Source organism: Cryptomeria japonica, chromosome 9 (assembly GCF_030272615.1).
Source record: "Cryptomeria japonica chromosome 9, Sugi_1.0, whole genome shotgun sequence".
Taxonomy (NCBI): domain Eukaryota; kingdom Viridiplantae; phylum Streptophyta; class Pinopsida; order Cupressales; family Cupressaceae; genus Cryptomeria; species Cryptomeria japonica.
This window is the reverse complement of record NC_081413.1, coordinates 366,673,665-366,697,601: the sequence shown is the minus strand read 5'-3', so window position 1 is coordinate 366,697,601 and position 23,937 is coordinate 366,673,665.

The following is a 23,937-nucleotide window of genomic DNA, read 5'->3' as shown; positions in this document are numbered from 1 at the left end:
ACTATTGATTATGGATTATGGCATCCATATGCAGGTAACTTTGATTTGAAAGTTTATACATATGCAAACTGAGGAGGAAATGTTGATGAAAGGAAGAGTACAACTGGAGGTGCATTCTTTCTTGGAGGAAGACTTGTATCTTGGAGAAGCAAGAAGAAGAGTTGTATATCACATTCCGCTATTGAAGTTGAATATGTTGTAGCGTATATGAATTGTACCCAGACAATCTGGATGAAACACATTCTGGAAGGATTCAAGTTGAAGATTGTGAGGCCCTACCCCGACCCGTCCTAGCGTTTTAGTGATTTTCATGTTAGAACTATTATGGATGCTTTATTTCTATGCATTACAGATATAGAATTTTATATGATCCCAAGATTGGACAACATTGATATATTGATGCTTCATTTCTATGCATTATGGATATAGAATTTTATATGATTCTAGGATAGGATAACATTGATATGGTGTATGTCATTCATTTGATTTGTAGGACTTTATTATGATGCTAGAAATATGATGCATGTCTTATGAATGGATGAAATTTATGAGGATTATGATAATATCATTAAGTGAAATTGCTTTATGTGGATTGCATTTGATATATGGTAAATTGATTTGTATGATGGAAATTGTATGCAGAGTGATTGATTTGTATTTCTATTTATATGTTTAATATTATATGAGGTTATTTGGGAATTACTAATGTATAATTGAGATGCATAGGCAAATTATCCATGTGACCATGGAAACAATATGGAGAATCAAGCCTAGACCTTTGTAAGTTCGTAAAACTAGGGGTTGTCTATTTGGAAAGACAACACCTTGTATGTATCGTGTTTTATTCGTAAACATGAATTTTTGCATGTGTGTTAAATTGTATTTATTAATTTGTTTCAATCCAACAAGAGACAATTTCCATGTGTAAATTAAGTAATGTATTTTATTGTGTCACTTGACACATGTGCTGAATTGTGTTTTGATTATGACATGTCTCTTGGAGGGAAATTGTTTCAACCAAAGCCTTTTTCAAATATTTGAGTGTGGTCCCAAATTTACCTTGGGTAGATTCTTTGGAGTGGTCAACTCAGGTTTGACCCATAGGTTTGTTGGTATTTTGATGATGTTTTGATTGTCATTGATAGACACACACTTACTTGATGTATGAGTTATGCTCAACTGGTAGTTGTTCCAAACGGTATTGTATGTCATTGAATGTGTAGTCTTTAGACTATCAGTATTTTGCAAAAGATGGATTACCAGTCACAGATTGACTGAATACCCCAAGTGGTATGAGGATCTCAAGCGGAACGAAGGACCCAAGCGGTAGTCAATTTTTGATCGGAACACTACGATCTTCCAGTCTTCATTTTTGACAACCGGTAATTGGTATATTATATTAACCAATACATATCTATGATGAGTTACCAACCAATATTATTGTAATGTGTGATGAGTTATCATCCACCAACACTTTGGCAGTGTTTTTGTGCCATGTTACCAAATGTGTCTAGATGCATTGTACCTAGGAACTTGTAGTCTAATCTTATTGGACCGACATGAAATTAGATTCTTTATAAGGACATCATGTCTAGGTTTTGTATGTGACATAGAAAAGGGAAGGTTATTATGTGTGATCATTGAAGAGAAGGTTAGGTATGTGTGAATAGATAGAGTGTGTAGATATAGAAGACTGAAGTAATGCTGAAATGCATTAACAAGGAGCTGTCAAGGATCTAATTAAGCATAATGTGCTATTATCTAGATCATTCACTTATTGATTACTCACATCTTCGACAAGTCTAAATCCTTTAACTAGGTAGGCTCAGCAAAGCCTTTGTAAATCCTCTAACAAGGTGGTTCACAACTGTGGATCTTAAATCCTCTAACGAGTAGTCTTTAACAGGACTTATCTCCTAACAGGATCTGTTCTGGTGAAGAACATTGTATGACCTTAACCAATCTGGTTACTATTCTGCAGATAGTTACTTGTGAGTTTCTTCTCACTGTGGTTTTTCCCATTTGGGTTTCCACGTCAAATATCTTGTGTTATGGTGATTGTGCTCTTGTGGGTGAATGATTTGTTTGCTATTTGGTTTGCATTTATCTTAACCAGTTTATTAGTGAATCTGTTGCACCGGTTAATCTGCTGCACCAATTATCTGCTAAACTGTTTAAGAGTTTTCTTACAATATTGTTGTGCATACTAATTCACCCCCCTCTTAGTATTCATCAATTGGTATCTGAGCCAACCTTTCTATAAGTCTAACCACTTGGAAGGATATATGGGGGAATACAGTGTGAGGGAACTTACTCATCATCTCACTCAGACTGAGAGAGCCTATGATGAACTCAAAGTCAAGTATAAAGCCTCTTTGGCCAAGAGAAGAGAGCATGCTAAGAAATTGATGGAACTTATTGAAAATAGCTCTTCTGATGAAGCAAACATGGATGCCCTAGTTGAAGAAGTTGAAAAACTGAATGAATCTAAAGCCAACCTGAGAAGGGAGTTGGAAGGACTGACTATTAGAATGAGTCAGGAGCTTGAGAATAGAAGGAAAGCTGAAAATCTGGTAAAAGACAAAGATCATGAGATCTCCAAGCTGAAGCAAGAAATCAGTACCCTTATCGCTCATCTCCAAGAGAGTAAAGTGGAAAAAGAAGAAATGTAAGGTGAACTATACATGGCTATTTCTGAGAATGCAACCTTCATGGAATCCAATGCTGCTATTTCCAAGGAAGTTACTGAGTCAAAGGAGATACTTGCCAAATTCAATCAGAGTACTACTAAGCTAGAGCAAAAGCTAGAATCGGCAAAGCCAACAAAGGATACCACTGGACTTGGTTTCTCTAGGTATGAGGAAGGTGAGACCTCTGGAACAAAAGCTGAAGCATCAAAGAAGCAACTGACATCCAAGGGTAAAGGTAAGAAAAAATTTAAACCTGTTTGCTTTAATTATCTCGAAGAGGGACATACTGCCAATGTGTGTAGAATTAAGGCCTACAACAATTTTCCTTATTTTTAAAACAATGTGCCTAGATCCAATAGATTCAATGGAAACTTTTATGCATGCAACAAGTTTGGGCATAGAGAATTTGAATGCAGGTCGGTTTTACACAACACTGGGAGATATCCTCCAGGGACTCAAGGAGTTATCCCGAAACTTTCTGTGAACCGGAATCCCAACCAGTACAATACCTATGACCATCGGTCAGTCGGTTATCAAGCGGAAACTAGTTGGAGAGCAACTTGTTTGATCTATTGTGGTAGTGGTCACACTGCCGCAACATGCAGAAGGAAGAATGGAAGTATGAATGATGGACCATGGAGAACACCTAGAATGGTATGCTATCATTGCAACAAACCGGGACACACTGCCAGAACTTGTAGACTGAGAAAGAACCTATCAAGTGATATACTGATCACTCCAGAAGGGAAGATTGATGTTGAAACCGTTCAAGCAGAAATGAATAAAACTTGGAAAAAGAAATCAGAAGAAGAGTCACAGGATGAACCTATTTTTGCACCTAGTGTGGAAGTCTTTGAACTGGCAAACTGAGCTTCAAAAAATCTTAGGGGGAACATATCAGTGAAATATTTCAAACCCCTGGTTTATATCGGTAAAGACCTTTATCGGTATATGTTACCTATCAATCGACAAAAGATTTGAAGTGGTAAAAGGAAAAATTAGGGTTTGTACCCTAGTGGTGATGCATTTATTATGGTAGGTGAGAGTTTGTTTAAAAAGGATTTCCGTCATCATTTTTACTTATCTGTTTTCAAAAGAAGAATTTTCAAGAGCAGAGCAACCAGAGTGATTTGTTTAGCATTTGAATAAATCTTGTGCAAAATCTTACAATCATTTTCAAACAATCAGTGAAGAACACTAAGTGGTGAACTAGCGACCAAAGTGGTGTATTGTGCGTGATATTGGCAAAACCTAAATTTTAGATTGTGAAGGTATTTTTTGAAATTCATTCTTATCATTTGGTTATGGCTTCTACATCACACTCTAGTTCTAGTGCACCCATAGATACACCTGATTTTCTTTAGAAGAAAATGAGATACAATGCCCTATCTCAAATTCCCGCTGGAGTTATTGCTGAGGGAGATATTTCAAGGTATATAGACTGTAAGTTGGAAGACCTAGGATCCCTAGTAATTCACTCCCAACTAAGTTTGTTCTGTGGAGATGACAAGAAGATTAAACCAGAGTATAGCATCCTTGAGAAGATGAAACTGTACAATGTGGTATACTTTCTGGAAGAATTCTCAGAAGAACATATTCGCATTATCCTCAGCAGAGTGCATGGTGACAAGATGTACCTCGAGCGGACCCATGACATCACACCAAAAGTGATTCATGCCATCACCAGATTCTGCAATGTTGGAGAAGTACCAGTTCTATAGAAGGTCACCAAAACTAAAATGATAGAGCTTACCTGTTCTATGAGTGACCAACAGGCAATGATTATCAACACCATTAATGATGATCTGGTGAAATATGCTTGCATGGTGATTGGTTGTAGGAAATTTTATGCCAGCAGAATGAATTTTGTCCCTACTGCTACAGTAAATGCTGCTTATAGGATGATTAAGGAAGATACTAAATATGACCTATGTACCTATTTATAGAAGCAATTGTTGGAGAATCTGAAGTCCATCAAATAGGACAAATCACTGAGGTTCAAGTTTGGCCAACTTCTAGTCGGTCTATTCTTCTATTTTCAAGGTTATTTCCTTGGAGTCAGTGATGTTGAATGGTCTACTGACCTACAGGTTTCTAGATAGATTAAGGAGAGTCTACAAGCAGTGGGAACTATATATTCTAAGGTTCTAAATAAGTATTTTGATGAATTCAAACTAAAGATGAACCAGAGAATGAGGATATCTGGTGATTTAGTGAAGAAGTATGAAGATGACATCTGCTTCACAATAAGGACAGATCGCTGCATAATGGAAGTGATGGAACCTAGAAAGGAAGTAGTTGACCCTATGGGGTATGAAGTAGTGAATGGCATATTGATTGGGTATGCCTCTACCCTACTTGCCTCACCACTGGATGCAAAGAAGAAAAGAACCGGTACCTACTTGGAGAGGGTCACACCGATTGAGGAACCGAAGCAGAAAAAGAGAAAAGAAGTGCCATCAATATCAACACCGGTTACATCCACCAGTCCAAAAGTGACCAAGCAGTCACCAGCCAAAAGGAAACCTAAGATTATTTTGGCAAAAGTATTCGAGAGGAAGCGGAAATCTAGGACTCACTCACCGGAGTCAGAAGACATTGAACCAGAGATTGAAATAAAGAAGTCAAGGCAATCAAGCAAAAAGTTGAAGTCTACCGGTAATGTACCAACAACTTCTGCACTGGTAAATATAGATATTACTTCTTATAAACCAATGACACATTGTCAGAGGACAATAAAGAATATTAGAAGGAAAGTGCTTGATGACTTAAAGGAATATTTTGATGACTTTAATGATAGTGATAAAGAGGATGTAGAACAGGAGGTCATTAAATATTTATGTATTAATGATCGATCACCTTCTGAGGTTAAATCTGTTACTCCAAATTATTTTTATGATTCTTTGGATAATAAATGGCGCATTGCCATTGAAAGAGAACAAGAGATCAGGGAGAAAAATTTTGCACAGTACTTTCCTGATGCTTCAAATTCTGAGTTATTTGAAATTAGTGATAAATACAAAGGCATTTTCTTTATGAGAAGAAGGTGACTCAGGTTACTAGAAGGTAAAACCTCTGAAGTAGAAAAATATACACATATACAGGTTAAAGTTGTTGTTGAAATGCACCAAGTATCTGAAGCCACTAGGTAGGCTAATCAAGAACCTGACCCATCCTCAGTCAAAATGGATGAGGTATTTGACAGTCAAGGTGAAAGAGTGATAGAACAAAATGACCCTATTGATGTTGATGGATTAGATAAGGAGGATGTCACTCTAGACAAAGAAAAACCTAAGAAAGAGAAATAGGACAAAGAGGAAACAAGAAGAGAAGAGGAAAGAAGAAGATAAGAGAAAAGAAGAAGAAAAGAGGAAGGAAGAAGAAAGGAAGAAGGAGGAAGAGAAGAAAAAGAAAGAAGAGGATAAGAAGAAGAAATAAGTGGAGAAGAAACAAGAAGAGGAGAAAAAGAAAGAGTCAGAGAAGAAGAAAGAAGAAGAAAAGAAAAGAGTGGAAGAGGAGAAAGAAGCAGAGAAGAGAAAGCAAGTGGAGATCAAGGCCAAAGAAGGAGGGTAGACTTGTAAGGCAACTGGTGAAAAAACCAAGCAAGTTGATTCCACTAATTCTATTGATCTAACTCTTGCATGTCTGACTCAATCAACAGATGAGTCTGAGCTGCTACGAAGCATTAAACTTGCACAGGAGAGACTGGAAGAATTGCGGAAGAAGAAAGAACATGATGTCATACAATTTGTTGTTGACACCCTTACTAGTCTAATTCCCAGTACTAACCTCCCTAGTACTGACTCCTCTCTATCCAAGCTCAAAATTCTTTGTACCATAGTGGAGGACCAAGTACAATGCTTGGAGGATGTTGCTCAATCAACTGCAAGAAAGAACCATGAAAAGGCACTCAATATTGCCTTAGTCAAGCAAATGAATGAACTCAGGACACAACTACTAAAGCAGAAGGATTATATCAGTGTTTCTATGGGTGAGGGTAAATTACTTTTGAGTAAAATCTGCCAACCCCATCTGTTTTGTGAAGATACGCTCAAACAGAAAGCTCAACTCCAATCAGAGTTACAGGAATACATCTGCAACTTCAAGATGCCCTATGATTTAATCACTGTCTATGGACAAAATGTTCATCATTTTCAGCATTAGACTGCCAAGATGGACTTAGAAATCAGCAACCAGACTCAAGATCTGTAGGAGCTTCAATTGCTCCTATTGCCAAAATTGCAGGTTCTTCAAAGATGTTTTCTCAACTTGGAAGCTATCATGGTAACTCAAGAGATGAGTACCATCAATGCAATGGAAGAGCTGGCATTCCAGATGAAGACTAAAAGTGAGATTGCTACCTCACTACTTGAGTCATGGACGTCGAACATGAAGACTTTTGTGCAGAACTTTAAATCTGTTTTTGAGAAATTTCATTCCTTATTGTCATGAACATCTACTATGTTTTATTTTAGAAAAGGGATACTTTGCATTAATTTGTCATTGTTGGCAAAGGGGGAGTAGTGTACATTAAAATTTTGGTGAATGTTACCATTTTATGCACTTACTTGTAATTTTTGCAAAGTGAGAAGTATATATGCTTAGGGGGAGTAATTTTGATTATGGCATCATTTTTTGTTTGTAAAGCACTTAGATGTCAAAATTTTCCTAAGTGTTGCCATCAATGCCAAAGGGGGAGATTGTTGGTATTTTGATGATGTTTTGATTGTCATTGATGGACACACACTTACTTGATGTATGGGTTATGCTCAACCGGTAGTTGTTCCAACCGGTATTGTATGTCATTCAATGTGTAGTCTTTAGACTATCAGTATTTTTCAGAAGATGGTTTACCAATCACAAATTGACTGAAGACCCCAAGCGGTATGAAGACCCCAATCAGTATGAGGATCTCAAGGAGAACGAAGGACCCAAGTGGTAGTCAATTTTCAATCGAAAAACTATGATCTTCCAGTCTTCATTTTTGACAACCGATAATTGGTATATTGTATTAACCAATACATATCTGTGATGAGTTACCAACTGGTATTATTGTAATGTGTGATGAGTTATTATCCACCGACACTTTGGCAGTGTTTTTGTGTCGTGTTACCAAATGTGTCTAGATGCACTGTACCTAGGAACTTGTAGTCTAATCTTATTGGACCGACATGAAATCAGATTCCTTTATAAGGACATCATGTCTAGGTTTTGTATGTGACACAGAAAAGGGAAGGTTATTATGTGCAATCATTGAAGAGAAGGTTAGGTCTGTTTGAAGAGATAGAGTGTGCAGATATAGAAGATTGAAGTAATGTTGAAATGCATTAACAAGGAGCTGTCAAGGATCTAATTAAGCATATTATGCTATTATCTAGATCATTCACTTGTTGATTACTCACATCTTCAACAAGTCTAAATCCCTTAACCAGGTAGGGTTAGCAAAGCCTTTGTAAATCCTCTAACAAGGTGTTTCACAACTGTGGATCTTAAATCCTCTAACAGGTAGTCTTTAACAGGACTTATCTCCTAACAAAGATCTAGATTCCTAACAGGATCTATTCTAGTGAAGAACATTGTATGACCTTAACTGGTCTAACCTTAATCGGTCTGGTTACTATTCTGCAGATAGTTACTTGTGAGTTTCTGCTCACTATGGTTTTTCCCATTTGGGTTTCCACGTCAAATATCTTGTGTTATGGTGATTGTGCTCTTGTGGGTGAATGCTTTGTTTTCTATTTGGTTTGCATTTATCTTAACCATTTTATTAGTGAATTTTCTGCACTAGTTATCTGCTAAACTGTTTAAGAGTTTGCCTATAGTATTTTTTGGCATACTAATTCACCCCCTCGTAGTATTCATCAAGGTTAAATTCAGATGGGTTTCTAAGGGGTCAAATGGACTCCTAGGGTTATTTTAGGGGCTTTTCCAAAGGTCCATAAGGTATACCTATGGGTTAGGGGTATTTTTAAGCATGTAACCACTCCCATGTGACTGATTTGACCCTTCAAAAATTGGTTTTCCCAAGATGAGCGAAAATCCAACTTGGAGGACTCCTCCTAGGTTAGCTAACCTTCCCTTCTTGTGTCAGTTCCGCTTCCCCATTTTCTCTTCCCCTCTTTCATGATTACAGTTGGTGTAACTTGTAAGAGGTTGGGAAGACCAACCAATGGGAGCTCACACTTTATCCAAGAGGTTGGAAAGAGTGAGAGAAGCCTTCTTAGGCAAGGGTTTGAGACTTAGGAAGGTAATCACCCACTCTCCATCTTTGGAGACTAGATCTTGAAGTTTTTTGAAAAGTTTAGTATAGGAATTTTGGCTAAGTATTGAGAGGAAAGAAGTGTGGATTTGGGCAGCTCTACTCCAAACTATCCCTTGCAAACCCTTGGCAGATTCAAGGTTGGTTTAATCTCTATCTATGTATGTTGAAAATTTGTTTTGAAAGATTGTATGTATTTCATTGTTTTCTCCCTTTGTGTTTTTTATTTGTGAAGAAAGATGTGGATCTTTCCTTTGTTTTTGGTTGAGCATTTTATTCATGTTTTGGGAGTATTCAAGGCCAAGATCACCCTTGGGAGGGGAGAGTGGCCTTGGGGTGAAGGGTTATTTGACAACCTTAGAGTGAGAGGCTCTCTTTGGAAGAGAGTGATCTCAAGGGATTTTTGTAACCCTTGCTGCATATTTATTGTTTATGCATTTTGGGGTCATAAGGGGATATTTGATGGCTTATATACCTTGGGGGTCATAAGGATGGTTGGGACAAGTTTGTAACTTGTGATGTGTTCTTGGTTGCCTTGTAATGGCTTTGTGTTCTACTATTTGCAGTTCTCCTCAAGGTGCTTAGTCCACCTTCACCCATGTAAAAATCACATTTTGTGATGATGTTAAGCCTTGGGATGGGAATGTGTTTGTTGTGAGTTTGTCATTCTTGTTTTTGTATTGCTTGAGTGTAACCCGTGTAGGTCTTGGTTCTCCAAGCTCGGGGGTGGCTTCTAGTAAGCCTAGGTTGGGAGTTGAGCCTCCATGGTCACAACCTTAAGACTTTGTATTGCAGGTTTGCTTGGAAAAAGGAAGGAAATAAAAGATAGGAGTTGCTACTATTTTCATTTGTTAATATTGCTATTGAAAAATGTATTTATTTTTGAAGCCCTCATTTAATAGAATGAGAGGCTAAGTTGGGTATTCACCCTTTTGTAAAAGTTACTATGTTGAAAATAAAAGTATTCTTTATACCATGATTTATTTAAAATGAAATGCATTCTTTTATTAAGTTTGTTATTCCAAGAAAGAAAGGAAAGTAAAAATGGAATAAGTTTTCTATAGTTTTGAGTTAAAACCTATGTGCATTTATTTCTTGAAAATAAAATACATTTCTATCTCTTTATGCATATTGTAAAATGATGGTAATGAATGAATACTAAAGCATGAATGTTAGTGAAAGAAAACAAATCCCTTACTTCTATTTATTTATTTCCAAACGCAAAATATGGTTAAATATATTTTAGTATGAATAATAATATTGCATTTAGCATGATGATAAACTTTTAAATGATTTTTGGGTATTTTAGTTGTCACTACAATTTATTTATTTCTGCCATTTATTTCTTTATAAAAAATGCAGAAAATAAAGGTAGATAAACTAATTTATTCCAAAGGTTAACTATATGGCATTAGAAATAAAAAGAAATGCATTTATTTCAATATGTTATAAGTTGCTTTAAATGCTTTAAAGAAAATATATATGTTTTAGACTTGAGGAAATATTGCATATTCATTTTAGCAAAAAAAAAAAAAGATTGTTTTATATGCCTTGTATTAGCAGAAAAATCTAATGTATTAATTTCTAAAAAAATTTTACTTTAAATCTATTAAAAAGGGGAAAAGTATATTGTTTTATTTGACTGTCATTTTATTAATTTCCTGTATGTTTAAAAAAAAAAAAAAAACCCTATATATCTTTATGAGAGTATTATATATATATATATATGTATATATGTACATTATAAATGCACATGTATATATAAATATATATTATATATATATAACGTTTTACAGTTTTCTTTTAAAAATAAAATAAAGCAAAAAAAATATATATTGCAGTAACCCTGAGGGTTACCCTAGAGCCAAGGCTCGTGTGGGCTCCCCGGGTAGCGCGGGCCCTCTGTGGGTCGAGGCCCATAAGGGCGCCATGGCGCCATTGCAAGCTGCAACCCGTAGGGGTGGTCGTGGCTGCCACTACGGGCTACAACCCACAGTGGCACCCACGGCGCCGCTACGGGTGGTGCCACCCCCTCTCATGGCCCTCTTTAGACTCGCAGCCCCTGCACAAATAAACCGCCGCCTCTACCATTAATCTGTGGCCTTTGTGTTATCCGCCCTCCGCCATGGTAGCTTCAACCCTACATAACACGAAGCCCTAACCCGAATTTCGGGTTAGGGAAAACATGAGTTAGAAGTTTTAAAAAAATAAGAATGGTAGTTAGTTTCATAACTTTTATTTTAGGTTTTCATGTGTATATTTAAATGGTTTAAGTGAATAAAAAGGGGGGAAACCCTATTCAAAATTTGAATAGGGTATCCCCATGTATATGTGGAAAATTATATGATTATATTTTTACTTAATCATTAATTTTAAGTCAATTAATTTTAATACTTCTTATATATGTATTTATATATAGTTAAATGTATATATGTATATATGTATAAAAATGTATATGTGTAGATTTAGTTTTAGTATTTTATATATATATATATATATATATATATATATATATATATATATATATATATATATATATATATATATATATATATATATATATATATATATATATATATATATATATATATATATATATATATATATATATATGTATGTATAAGATGTTTAAGTTGAAATCTTCTTGGTTTATTTTTATTAATAAGTATTAATAAAATGCTATTGTTAATATTTAGGCCTTAGGGGTTAAATTATTTGGCCAACATTAAATGAATTTTATAGGGAAATTTTTTATTATGGTTTTAGTTAACCCTTTTGTCGCATTTTAATTCTTGCTCAACTGATTATTAGATTTAATAATCTAAGTGCTAGAATTAATTTAGTTAATTCCTAGAGCATTTAAATGATTTTTGATATTATTAATATCTCTTGTCCATTTAGTTAAAGACTATTATTTAAATTAATTTATTAATTAATGATATAATAATGATACTTTTGGAGAATCTATTCCGCACCTATTTAATTATTTTCGCATGTTTGATTAAGTTAATTAGATTAACTTTAGTAAAAAGCTCTTTTAATTTCTAGAGTTAAAACGTAGTTAAGACAAGACTTATTATTGCATCTTTATTTTTAGCTAATTTAGTCTTATTAGGATGCTTTACAAAAAAAAATTGTTGTTCCATTTTTGCCCAAAAGTTTGGGCATGACAAAGATCGCAGAACCAGTAAAGATTTTATGTGATAACACTAGTGCAATAAATATCTCAAAGAACCCGATGTTGCATGCTAGAACCAATCATATTGAGTTGAAATATCATTTCTTGAGAGAGAAAGTGCAGAGTAAAGATGTGTTACTAGAACATGTATCTACCAAGGAACAACTAGCAGATATCTTTACTAAACCTCTGCCTAAGACTACTTTTGAGTATCTTAGAAGTCAGCTAGGGGTTGTGCCCCTACATGAGGTCAGTTGAATAGATGTGGAAGACATCGGTCTTGAAGCTAATTGAAGATCTTGAAGCAGGATTGGTGTAGAGTGGAGCTACTCCACAGGGGGACCAACTTGATCCAGAACAATAAAGTATGACACTGAATGTTTTTCTTTCACTTTGGCATTGTTGTCAAAGAGGGAGAAGAATTGTATGATTGATAAGGAGAAGAACTATAGCCAGTTACCAAATGAAGGCATGGAGACTCAGTTGAAGGAGAGTACATGGTAAAATGTAAACCAGGATTCCTATACCTATGTATGTGCATTACTCTCAATCATCACAATCATGGGTATTGATATTTGTATTTCCATCAATGCCAAAGGCAGAGACTCTTGGCATTTTTATGAAGATTGTATTAATGAAGTTTAAGTATTGTCATTGATGTCAATTGTAACTGGTACTGAAGTTGTTTTGCAACCGGTAGTTGAGAAAGTGATGGAAATCGGTATTACTATTGAAGTAGTGAGGTCAATTGGTAACCCTACCTGTTGATATGCCAAACCCTAACCGATGGAGCTTGGTGAATTGGTTGTATTGATTTATGATCAAATGGTGATCAATGATGATTATGCCATGTATGCATGATGCATGTGATGAGTTTCAAGTGGTTTTTGGTGTGTAGAGATAACGGTTTTATCTTGGAAATGATTGAGTACATTACATGAAGTGGAAACCGTGTGATGAGTTATAGAAATCAATGAGTCGTGATCAAGGAGCGGTCGAGGTTGTCCTGTACAATATGTTGATGATTGCTATGTGATCTAACGGTCATGTTTGAACTGATTTATTTGTAATATCTATGTGATCTTAGGTTTGTGATGTGTTACCGACCTCTTGTTTTACTTTTAAGGTCGATGAGTTGTTTTGTTGTAGTGTTGGCAATTTTTGGTTAAGTGTCAGTGTGATTGATTGTTGAACCAAAAGGAGTATCTGCTGTATGTTTGAAGGTAGATATGAGAATAAAAAGGATCTAATCAAGAAGAGTAGTTCTATTTACCATATCAGCAAATCCATGTTGTTCTCTAACAATTACAATAGTTAAATCCCTTAACCGGGTATGCTTTAACAGGCTTAGTGTTATCTAAATACTCTAACCAGGTGATCCATTAGCTTGGATTTCAGCTCCTCTATTAAGGTTACTCCTAACAAGGTATTACTTCTAATAGGGCATTATAGTCAATCCCTTAACTGGGTGGTCCTTAACAGGATCTGTTCCTAACAGGACATTTTTGTAAAGCTTTAACAGGCTTGGCTCCTAACAGGTGAACTTCAGAAGAGTTCATAATACTTGTGGGTATTCATCCGCACCGTGGTTTTTCCCATTTGGGTTTCCACGTCAAAAATCATTGTTTCAAGTGGTGAATGGTTTTTGTGGTTATGTTTTGATATGGTTATTTTTCTTCACTAATAAATCCACTTAGATATGATAAGATGAATGGATATGATCTAAAAAGTGCTTTTACTTATGTTAGTAAAGTATTTTGATGTTTTGGTTAAATGGTTTGAGAGTTTCATATCTGTTATTCTATTGGTTTGTTATGCCAGTCAACCGGTTAACTTGACAGTGCATTTGTAGTTTGTAGTTCAGTGTTTGAACCAATTAGTTCAGTGATTGATTTGTGAGTTGGGTTTTGATTTTGGTGATAGTTTAGTTAGTTTTCTATCTACTGATTCATCCCCCCTTCTCAATATTTGTCTGGATCCTTATTGATTCATCATATCATCAGTAATAATATTATTTTATATTATTGTTGTTTTAATTTTTGAGATGGTTGGTAAGAAATATATTATTTTGGATTATTTTGATTGGGCTTTTGATTTATTGGGTTTATTTTACTAAGCCTTTTATATTTTATTTATTGGTTATTATTATTTAATTTCCATTTTCCCATTTGGTTTGATTATTTATCTATTATTTAATTATTTACCCTACCTACCCTATTTTGTTTTTGGTTGAGATATTTGGGTAAATTAAGTAATATTATTTAATATTTTTCTTACCTCAAATTTGGGTAGGGGTTGGTATGAAATATTATATTTCTAATTATTTTTTATTCGCCGACATGTTCCATGGATTTTGAATGGAATTCTATTTATTTGTTTTTTTTTAGATTGTGGTGGTGTGGGCTTGGTTGGAGAAATTTTGCATTGTTTAAAGATTTTAAGATTTTTGGTTTTGGATCTTGGAGTTGGGATTGCACTTCATCAAATTGTTGTCTTTCGATAACTTCTAATACCAAGTTGGAGATCTACTTCTCTTCTTATTGAAATGGACTGTTTGTAAAAGATCATCTGTGGGGATAAGATATTGATGTTGTTGTTAAATGAATTATATGGTTTAATAATATATTATGGGGACTATTATATTTTGTGATTATTGTTTTTAGAAATGATTTTCATAAATTTTGGATGGATGGATTGCTGGTGTTGTTTTTGTTAATTCAATTTACTTCATTTTGTGACTTATTTATGCCTCATTTTTTTGTTAAGTCTGACTTTGGCATAAGTATTTAAAATTTTCGGACTTGGCCGAATGTTTCTAAGCCATTTGGAGACCTTTTTGTGCTTTGTCTTATTTGCGCTATTGTATTACTTGTATGTGCTAGTCAACACTATATATGTGTTGCCTTGTCTGGCATTTGCATTATTTAAATTAATTTATGCACCACAGGCTTGTGTATGTGTTGCAGGATTTTGTGAATCCATTGTAATGTTGTTCATATGTGCTAAATAGTTAAACAAAAGCACTATTTTTATATGCATTGGGACCATCTACGTAGGTGCTGGACTACTGTGTTTAATGTTTTGAGCCAAGATTGGCTTTCTTTTCTTTTGGTTTTTTCAGTCCAAAGGTTGTCTGATGTTGTTCTGGGAATGATTTATTTATTTGAGATTATTAATTGCACCAATGGATTGAGCAAGATGGGAAATGCCTTGTTGTTATTTTTTGGGCTCATATTGGGTGTTTTTAATAATAAGATTCTTGATGTTTGATTTTTCTTGGTTGCCTCTGTAAGGCTATGATTTTTGCATATGTTGTTCATGTTCTTGGAGATTATTATTTGATGTATAACCTTGGTTATCCGGTTATGATGTATTATGAGCCCGTGTTTAATGTGATGTGAATTGTTGTCACCCTAAGGTCTAGGTGCATGCTAGTGGGAGTGGGATTCCAAGTGAGTGATTGGGGGTCGTGGGGAGTAGACATCTAGGTTACCCGGAGTCTAGATCATCAGAATATCTCATTGGGAGTTTATCTTATAATCAAGTGATCATTTAAATTAATTGATTCTAGGAGGGTTGGGTAACAGTAATTCACCATAATAAGATAAGAAATGGTTTTTTGGCCTCAACGCATGTCCCTGGGGTATTTAAAGTGATTTGAGAATGGTTCAGAAGACCTTGGCAATCCAAGTAAGATAATCTCCTTTACTCCTTCAAGGTTGAGATGGCTCTGCATGGGCATTATGGATGTCAAGATGGGTTCCCAAGTTCCCATTATGATTGCATGCAATGAAATTCTTTCCCTACATGTAGGTCCTCGCACCTTGAGTCTTGATTTGTTGAGTATCCTCTAGAGGTATAATGTTTTTATTCATCTTTGATATAGCCGTGTGAAGTGTGGAGTGTTATCCTTTGGTTGTTAGGTGTCAGCCTATATCTAGAGTGTGTCTAGGATCTTGTATCATCTCCTATCATGGGGGTGGTTCCTTTGGTTCAACATGGTTGGGTGGTTTGATGCCTTCTTCCATTGGGATGTTCTTCATTGGATGCTCTTGTGCATGTATGTGGATTATTATCTCTTCAGCTATGGATCAATTCTTTTAGCACATTGGTGTATGTGTAAAATTCATGATGTAATTGTATTTATAGTTGAGAGCTATGCTCCTTGATGTAAAATGGATATCGTATTCATGTGTAATGGTAGATGATTTATTAGGTGAACATAATGATGTATCTTGTTGTATCTTGGGTATTGATAATTAATGGAATTGAATCTATGGATATGTATCTAGTGTTATGTGAATGTCTAAGATGATTAAGGAAATGGATTAGTAATGTGGTAATTAGTATTGGAAATGGAGTAATGATGCTAGGATTTTGAATAAGTGATTGGGATTAGGAATAATTGGAAATGGTGGTTTAAAATGAATTTTAGGGGCTTCATTGGATTTTCATTATCAATGGATCTATTCATGATAGATAGACTAGTGAAGTATTTTATGTATGCATGAAAACATAAAGGTTAGTTGAGTTATAATAAATTGGATCATGGTAGTAAATATGATGTTATGCTTATATGGATATGATCTTGATGAGGTTGTAAGTAATGACATTGAGGTACCCTAGTAAAAGATTAATTATAGTTGTGTTTATTTTCGCTTGTGTATAGTGCTTTTATGTTTGTGTTCATGATGAAAAAACGTATATCTTGTTAATGGATGATAAATGCATACAAGTAGTTAGTTGTATATGTTGCATTCATATATGTTTTTTTTTTTAAAGTATCTCTATTTGCATATTAGATGTTTAGTTTATCTAGGGTATTTTGGTGGGCATTTCATTCGGTATCAGAGCCCGTGTTGCAAACACTAGGATCTCTAGTTAAGGTTGTTTCTTGTAGTCCTATGTGGTGTACTATAGTGTTCTCTTTGACTTGAATTGTCCTTCTAAAATTGTAACAAAATAAAGAACATTGGAACCTTGGAATATTTTAGAAATCTATGCTTTGTGCTCTCTCCTTAATCGTTTCTAGAAATCATAGTTGTGTGCAAGATGTGTATTCATTTCTTATGCTTGACTTTTGTATGCGAGCAATGTTTAAATGATTCTGTGGGGTCTTTCTTTTCTCTATAATTTCTAGTGCTTGCCTGAATGTTAAAGGTTATTTTCACTATATAAATTATTATACTATAAGTGAGGAAAATTGTGTATATCCTCTTAACTAATGATATGCTTATAGGATTAACTTGTCACATTGGAATAATACGTTAATTTCTTTGTGAATAGAAGCTTAAGTGTTTGTATTATATATATAAGAATTAATTAGTGTAGATTATGATGTGTAATTGAATAACTTGTGTGGGACACTTTACTTTTTCCAAGTAAACATACTCTTTCATTAAGAATAATTGCTTAGAATTTCATAAGAGATGGCATTTCATTAAAATATAATAAATAAATAGGGATATGCAAATAAATTTATGGTCTTAAATGTCTAGTGTGCACTCTCTAACACATCCAAGGCATTATACCCTTGGAGGCTGTGTAGCATGTTGGGGCTTGAAATTTACAAATAATTTCAACCACCCTACTATTGAAAATGGTGGTCACTTTATGGAAATAGCACATAATGAATGGTGAATGATTTGAGCACCTAGATCAAAGGAGGATAAGATAAGGATATGAATAAATCAATTCCAATGGACCTCCATGAAAGATTGTTAAGCTACCTTGTATTTCACATATACATCCATTCCCTTCAAGTCATAAAGAGTCTATATATTATAAAACATATTGAAATCTCTATATATTATAAAACATATTGAAATCTCTATATATTATAAAACATATTGAAATCCTTCATCACCCCATCCTCATAACCCTAGGCATGTCATATATATTTATTCCAATGAGTGCTATCATAAGCCATTTTTCTTATGAGGATGATAACATCTCATAATAACTCATCATCTCAATTTCTAGCATGATATAGCCTAATATGGTATTCCTACATATTCCTAAATAGAGTTAATACATATTAGACTTGCTAATATGTTTTCCCAACCTATCAACTACCCAATATGGACTCTTGACTTGCTAATTTTGCTTGTCGACTATTGCAGATTGGTATTTTTGACCTGCAGAAAAGATGATGTGGACAAAGAATGAAAACAAGTGAAATATGAAAATATAATAAAGACCCATTGAGAAAATCAAGTTTCCAAGATACAGTAAAAATATTAGGTCTTTACGATGTGCTTTTTGCTATAGACCATACAAAAGACTGTAAGCAAGCTGAAAAGCCTATTATTTCGACCTGCATGAAAGAATGCATCGACTAGGCATAACAATGTGTGAAAATATCAAATCGAATGAAGACCCATTTCATAAAATGAATTTTCCTACTTCTGGTAAAAATTTCAGCTTCTGAGGTGGTGGTTTAGGCTGTCGATAAGGAAAAATACCAAAAGATAGCTTAAAAATGGAGTTATTGACTAAACTAGGCTATTATCATTTTCCGAAGGTTTTTGTTAATTTTAATGTAAAGTGGTGACTTTTCACCCCAAAAGGGGTATGGTTCCCATTCAACCATATATATAAGTGATGAAAAAATGTAGAAATAGGGGAGGATGATAAGAATATTTTTGTAATATAGAATAGAGATATTGAATTATATGATATAAAAGACAATACCATCATCCTATTTTCATTTATATCTGGTGTAAAAGATTATTGCGAATGTTTTTCAATTCAAGCTTGTTAAATTAATTCTAAGAAATCAAAGGATGCTAAAACTCTTTCTACATATTTTGATTGTTTTATTATTTTTACTCTACTACATTATTGTGTGGAATGATCAAGAGAAGTTATATTTTTGGATTGATTACTATGTGAGCTTATTTCTAGGAAAGATTAAAATTATCTACATAGTAATTATCATAATGACATTTAATCTCTAAGTGTGGAAGGATTAATAGTGGATGGGCTTTTTAAAACTATCTAACAAGGAGAAGAAATAAATTCATAAGACTCTGAACGCAATAGATGAAGAAGGCACTGGTCAAAATCATACATTTACAATCTCAAAGAATTAATTAATTACATTTCATTTTCAATTTCATAGATGTAGAAAATAGGATTACAAGGTATCAAAGTCATATCAAATATTTATACCAGTTTGATATTGATCATAAGACAACTTTATAATTATAATTTGCTTAAGTACCATAAGATAAATATACTTGGTAATGACGTATACCCACCTAGATTTAGCAGAACCTGAAGAGTAGGGAATCACAATCACATTGATTTATTCTATCATTTGGCCAAAGTTGAATGTTAAACTTGAACATAAGCATTATCATACCTTTAGGGTTTAACAACCTACAATTTTGAGCTCCAACATAGTGGTTATTCCCTTATGTGTGACCGATAATGGTCATCTCATGATGTAGATTTGGATGAGTCGGCTATATTGCCATGATTTATTTGGTGATTAAATGAAGTATCATTGGAGTTAATTTAATTTTTGGAATTATGTAGTTATTCTTTCTTCTATTTTTTTCTTTATGGTGACACTTCTCGCACTTTATTTCTTATTGATTTTGTCCACAACTTTTCATGATTTAACATTGAATTTGATGATCCTTTCTTTTTGGACTTTCTCTTTTGTTGTTGATGTCTATGTGGTCATTTTGAATGTTGAGTGTTATGGGCCCTCATTTGTGTTAAGTGTACTCTCTATCATGTGCACTTCGAACATCTGATACTGTGTGCAAGGGAGGACACCACGGAGAAGTGCACTAGACTTGGCAAACAATTAGATAATGTTGATATAGTTGAGTAAATGAAATATGTTAATAGGATGAAATGTATTGGTAACTTTCTAGATTTTATGAAATGTTAGATAGAAATGCATTTTGATTTTAGAAATTTGTGATATATGAAATAGTTAAATAAAAATGAACTGCTAATTCTCTTTCTTCAATGAGTGCTTATGTATATATTATGTTTAATTAATGGATAAGGGTGCCTTGTAGGAGAATGTTGGTCACTGCTACTACTAGGATATCTTATTGTTATTTATGTCAGCATATTCCTATGATTTTCTCTGATGTGTTTGAGATGATCTTATGATCTGGTTTTGTAGATTTGTTTTGTTGATCACTACTTTGCAGAGTTCAATATTTCCTCCGGTATATTCCAGTTTGATCAAATATCGTGCTGAGATTTTGCGATATTTTTTAGGATGGTCTTGTGTATCTTCATTTCAGATGGATCATTATTTAGAGCTTCATGAGTTATCTTTCTTCGTGACAATTGCTGATTGGTTGTGTTCTTGACCTTTCAGATATTGACAAATGAAGATTTGATAAGTGGTGTTGGCGCAACTGTTTCCAATGATTCTGACATACTTGTTGGTGTTTCCTAGTTGCGTCCTATTTGTTTTGGTGATCTGCATTGATCATTGTGTAATTTTTGGTGGTTTCTATGAACCAGTGATGATTTTCATGTTATGTGGTATTTTTGGTGGTGTAGCATGTTGTGGTTGATCTTGGCGTGATTTATGGTGGAGTTGAGCATTTGGAAATTTTATTTAGGTCCATTTTATGTCATGTAAATCCTTATATTGGTCTAGTTGTCAATCTATGTATCATGTGATATAATTTTTGTAATTGTGAGTTGAGGGTTTAGCCGACCTTGTTATCAAGGTTGATGATTTGTATATATATAGGTGATATTGTCATGTAATTTAGTAGTAGAGGTAGTGTTCGCATTATTAAAGAGAGGTTTATGTGTGATCCAGTGATTCATCTTTCAGTGTTGTGATTGAGGAGAGACTGGTGTTGCTGAGCAAATAGTTGTCCTTAACCAAAACTATAATCAGGTATTTGGAGATGCTATTCTTTTAGTTCATTTATTTCAAATTGTAGTCCAAATCTTATTGTAAGTCAGTGAGACTTCCCTGAGGGTTGTAGCCTTTCGATCCATTATTTTGAGCAGTGATCTCTAGGAAATGTTCTTGAATTCAAGTGCATTCCCCATTGTAATATTTTCACATACTACTGCATAGTATCATCTTACTATGGGTAGTTTCCCTTCATGGTTTTTCCCTTAACCGGTTTTTCCACGTCAAAATCTTGGCGTTGTGTGTTGTTCTTTCAATTTTATCTTTTTTATTGTTCTAGTTTATCAGATCTATTTTTGTGATTAAGTTTGTGATCTAGTAAAGACTAATTCACCTTCCCCCCCTCTCAGTCTTCCCTTGTTGTTGCTGCCAACAATTAGTATCAGAGCTAGATCCTCTAGAATTAGATTAACCACTTGAGGAGATCTAGGATGGCAGCTCAAGGTGTTATCTTTAAGAATGACAGTTTGAGGTTTGATGGAAGTAACTATGCTATATGGAAGAACCCGATGGAAGTGCACTTGAAATGTCTTGGTGAAGATGCCTGGAATATTACAAAGAATGCCTATTCTGCTCCTTTAAATGGAATGGTTACTATTGATGAGATCAGGGAAGCTGAACATAATATTAGAGCAAAGGAAGAATTACTTAGTGCCTTGAGTAATTTAGAAATGATAAATTTAATGGGACTTTAGAGTGCACATGAGATCTTAGAAAAGCTTGAAATCCTTTATGAAGGTGATAAACAAGTGAAAGTTGCTAAGTTAAAGAGTTTGAAAGGAAAGTATGAGATGCTAAAGATGGGAGATGATGAGAACATACACCCTTTCATGGCTAAGGTGAATGATCTGGTCCTAGGTATTAGATGTGCCGATGGAACCCTTGAAGAAGATGAAATAGTTGCTAAGGTGCTAAGATATTTACCTCCTGCATATAAACTTAAGATTGTTGCTATTGATTAAATCCAAAGTTTGACTACAGTGACAAGAGATATGTTGGTTGGAAAGATTGCCGCATTTGAGCTAAGCGAATTTGGAGAATCGAATGGAAAGCCTGAGACAACATTTAGAGCATCAACATCTGTATCTAGAAAGAAGAAGTATGATCCTGATGAGTGTTGAATATCTAGAAATGAAAGAGAGAGAAGAGACATGGAAGAGCAAGAAAAAGAGTTTGATGAGCTTGAAGCATTGATTGCCCAAAGATTGCTTAATGGAGCCAGTAAGTATGATGGAAAAAATGCCTCTAAAATGTTTCTCTTTCAATAAGATAGGACATTTTTCTTCTAGATGCCCAGAGAGAATGGATAAGTATGACAGGTATTATAATTTTGAGAAGCATGATAGGAATGATAGATATGAGAAGCATGACAAGTATGATAAGCCTTACAAGTCTAACCGAAAGTATAGGAATTAGAAGAACTATTATTATGTTGATAATGAAGGTATTACAGATGAAGAATCAGAAGGAGATGAAGTTGCATTCATTTCCATTAAGGAAGATGGACCTGTACCTTTTGATTCCACAAGTTGTACTATTGAAGAGAAAGATTTAGCTGCTAAATTTGAAGAGAATGATGAATGGGTAATTGACAGTGGTTGTTCACGTCATATGACCAGTGATAAAAGATAATTTGTGAGTATGGAAATATTGTTGGACACAATGGATCACTGAGAGGGGGGTGAATGAGTTATTTAAACACTTTTTTATTCAATAGGGTTATATCGGTAATATATAAAACAAACTAAGTTCTAACCGGTAGCACAAATAGTGCAAACTAAGTGTGTAAAATGATTTTCTATAACATCAACATAACTCATAAACAAGAATGCATCACACAACACCAGATATACAAGGAAAACCCAATGTGGGAAAAACCTCGGTGAGAATAGTTGTTGGAGATCTTTTGCTCCAATCCAGCCTCATGATGTAAAAGATCTGATTACAATTTTAGGGCACTAACTCAAGAAGCACCAACCCCTGATTTATGAGCACCGAATCAAAGGAGCACCAACTCCTACACAATCTATAGGCCGCAACCTAAAGGAGCTACAACCCCTGCATTAAGCACCAACTTAGTGAAAATAATATAAAACTCAGTTATACAAATGAGATCCCTGTTGCAAAATAAGTTTTGCAACCTTACAATATTCTACTCTGTCAGTTTCAACCTTACCAGTCTGTGTTTCCTCCACACACTCTACAACTTTTCTTTGCTGCTGATTCTAACTTTGCTAAGTCCCCTCTCACAATCTCTTGCTAATTCAACTCTCACTCATCACTCTTTATCAGATGTTGCTTTCTTCATATTTTCACCTCTGCATCCTATGCTAACTCCATTGGTTTGTTCCTTTCACCAGTTTACCTTGATTCTCCTTATCGGTACAGTCCTCTCTCATAAACACTTCAAGTGTTTATCTCTTCTTCTCTCAGACAGAAATTTCACACTTACCTTTACTCTTCAGTAGCAACACTATCTGTCTTAAGTCCTTATATTTAAACTTAGACTTTCTCACCAAAAACCAATTCAAATTCAGATGATTAGGGTTTCTTCCATCGATCAAATCTTCATCAGATCTGATCCAATCTGCCTTGGATTGATCACCTGCATTGGAGGAATGCATCTGTATGTGTTTTCCATCATCCAATGCATATTTTCTAAAGATAGCAATCCCAACCATGATTTTCAGCCTTGAAATCTATTAACTCATTTATGACCCAGTTGTTTCCTTCTCGAGGTCCTTGCTATCAGTAATTTGGGTGGTGTTGTAATATTCCTGATATCTCTAAAATTTTCTGCAATTTTCAATGTTCCTAGTCTACAAGTCAATGGCTTCTAAGGGCTTTGGGTTTAATAATTTTAAATCATAAAAAAAACCTTTATGTCTCTTGTCCTAAGGGA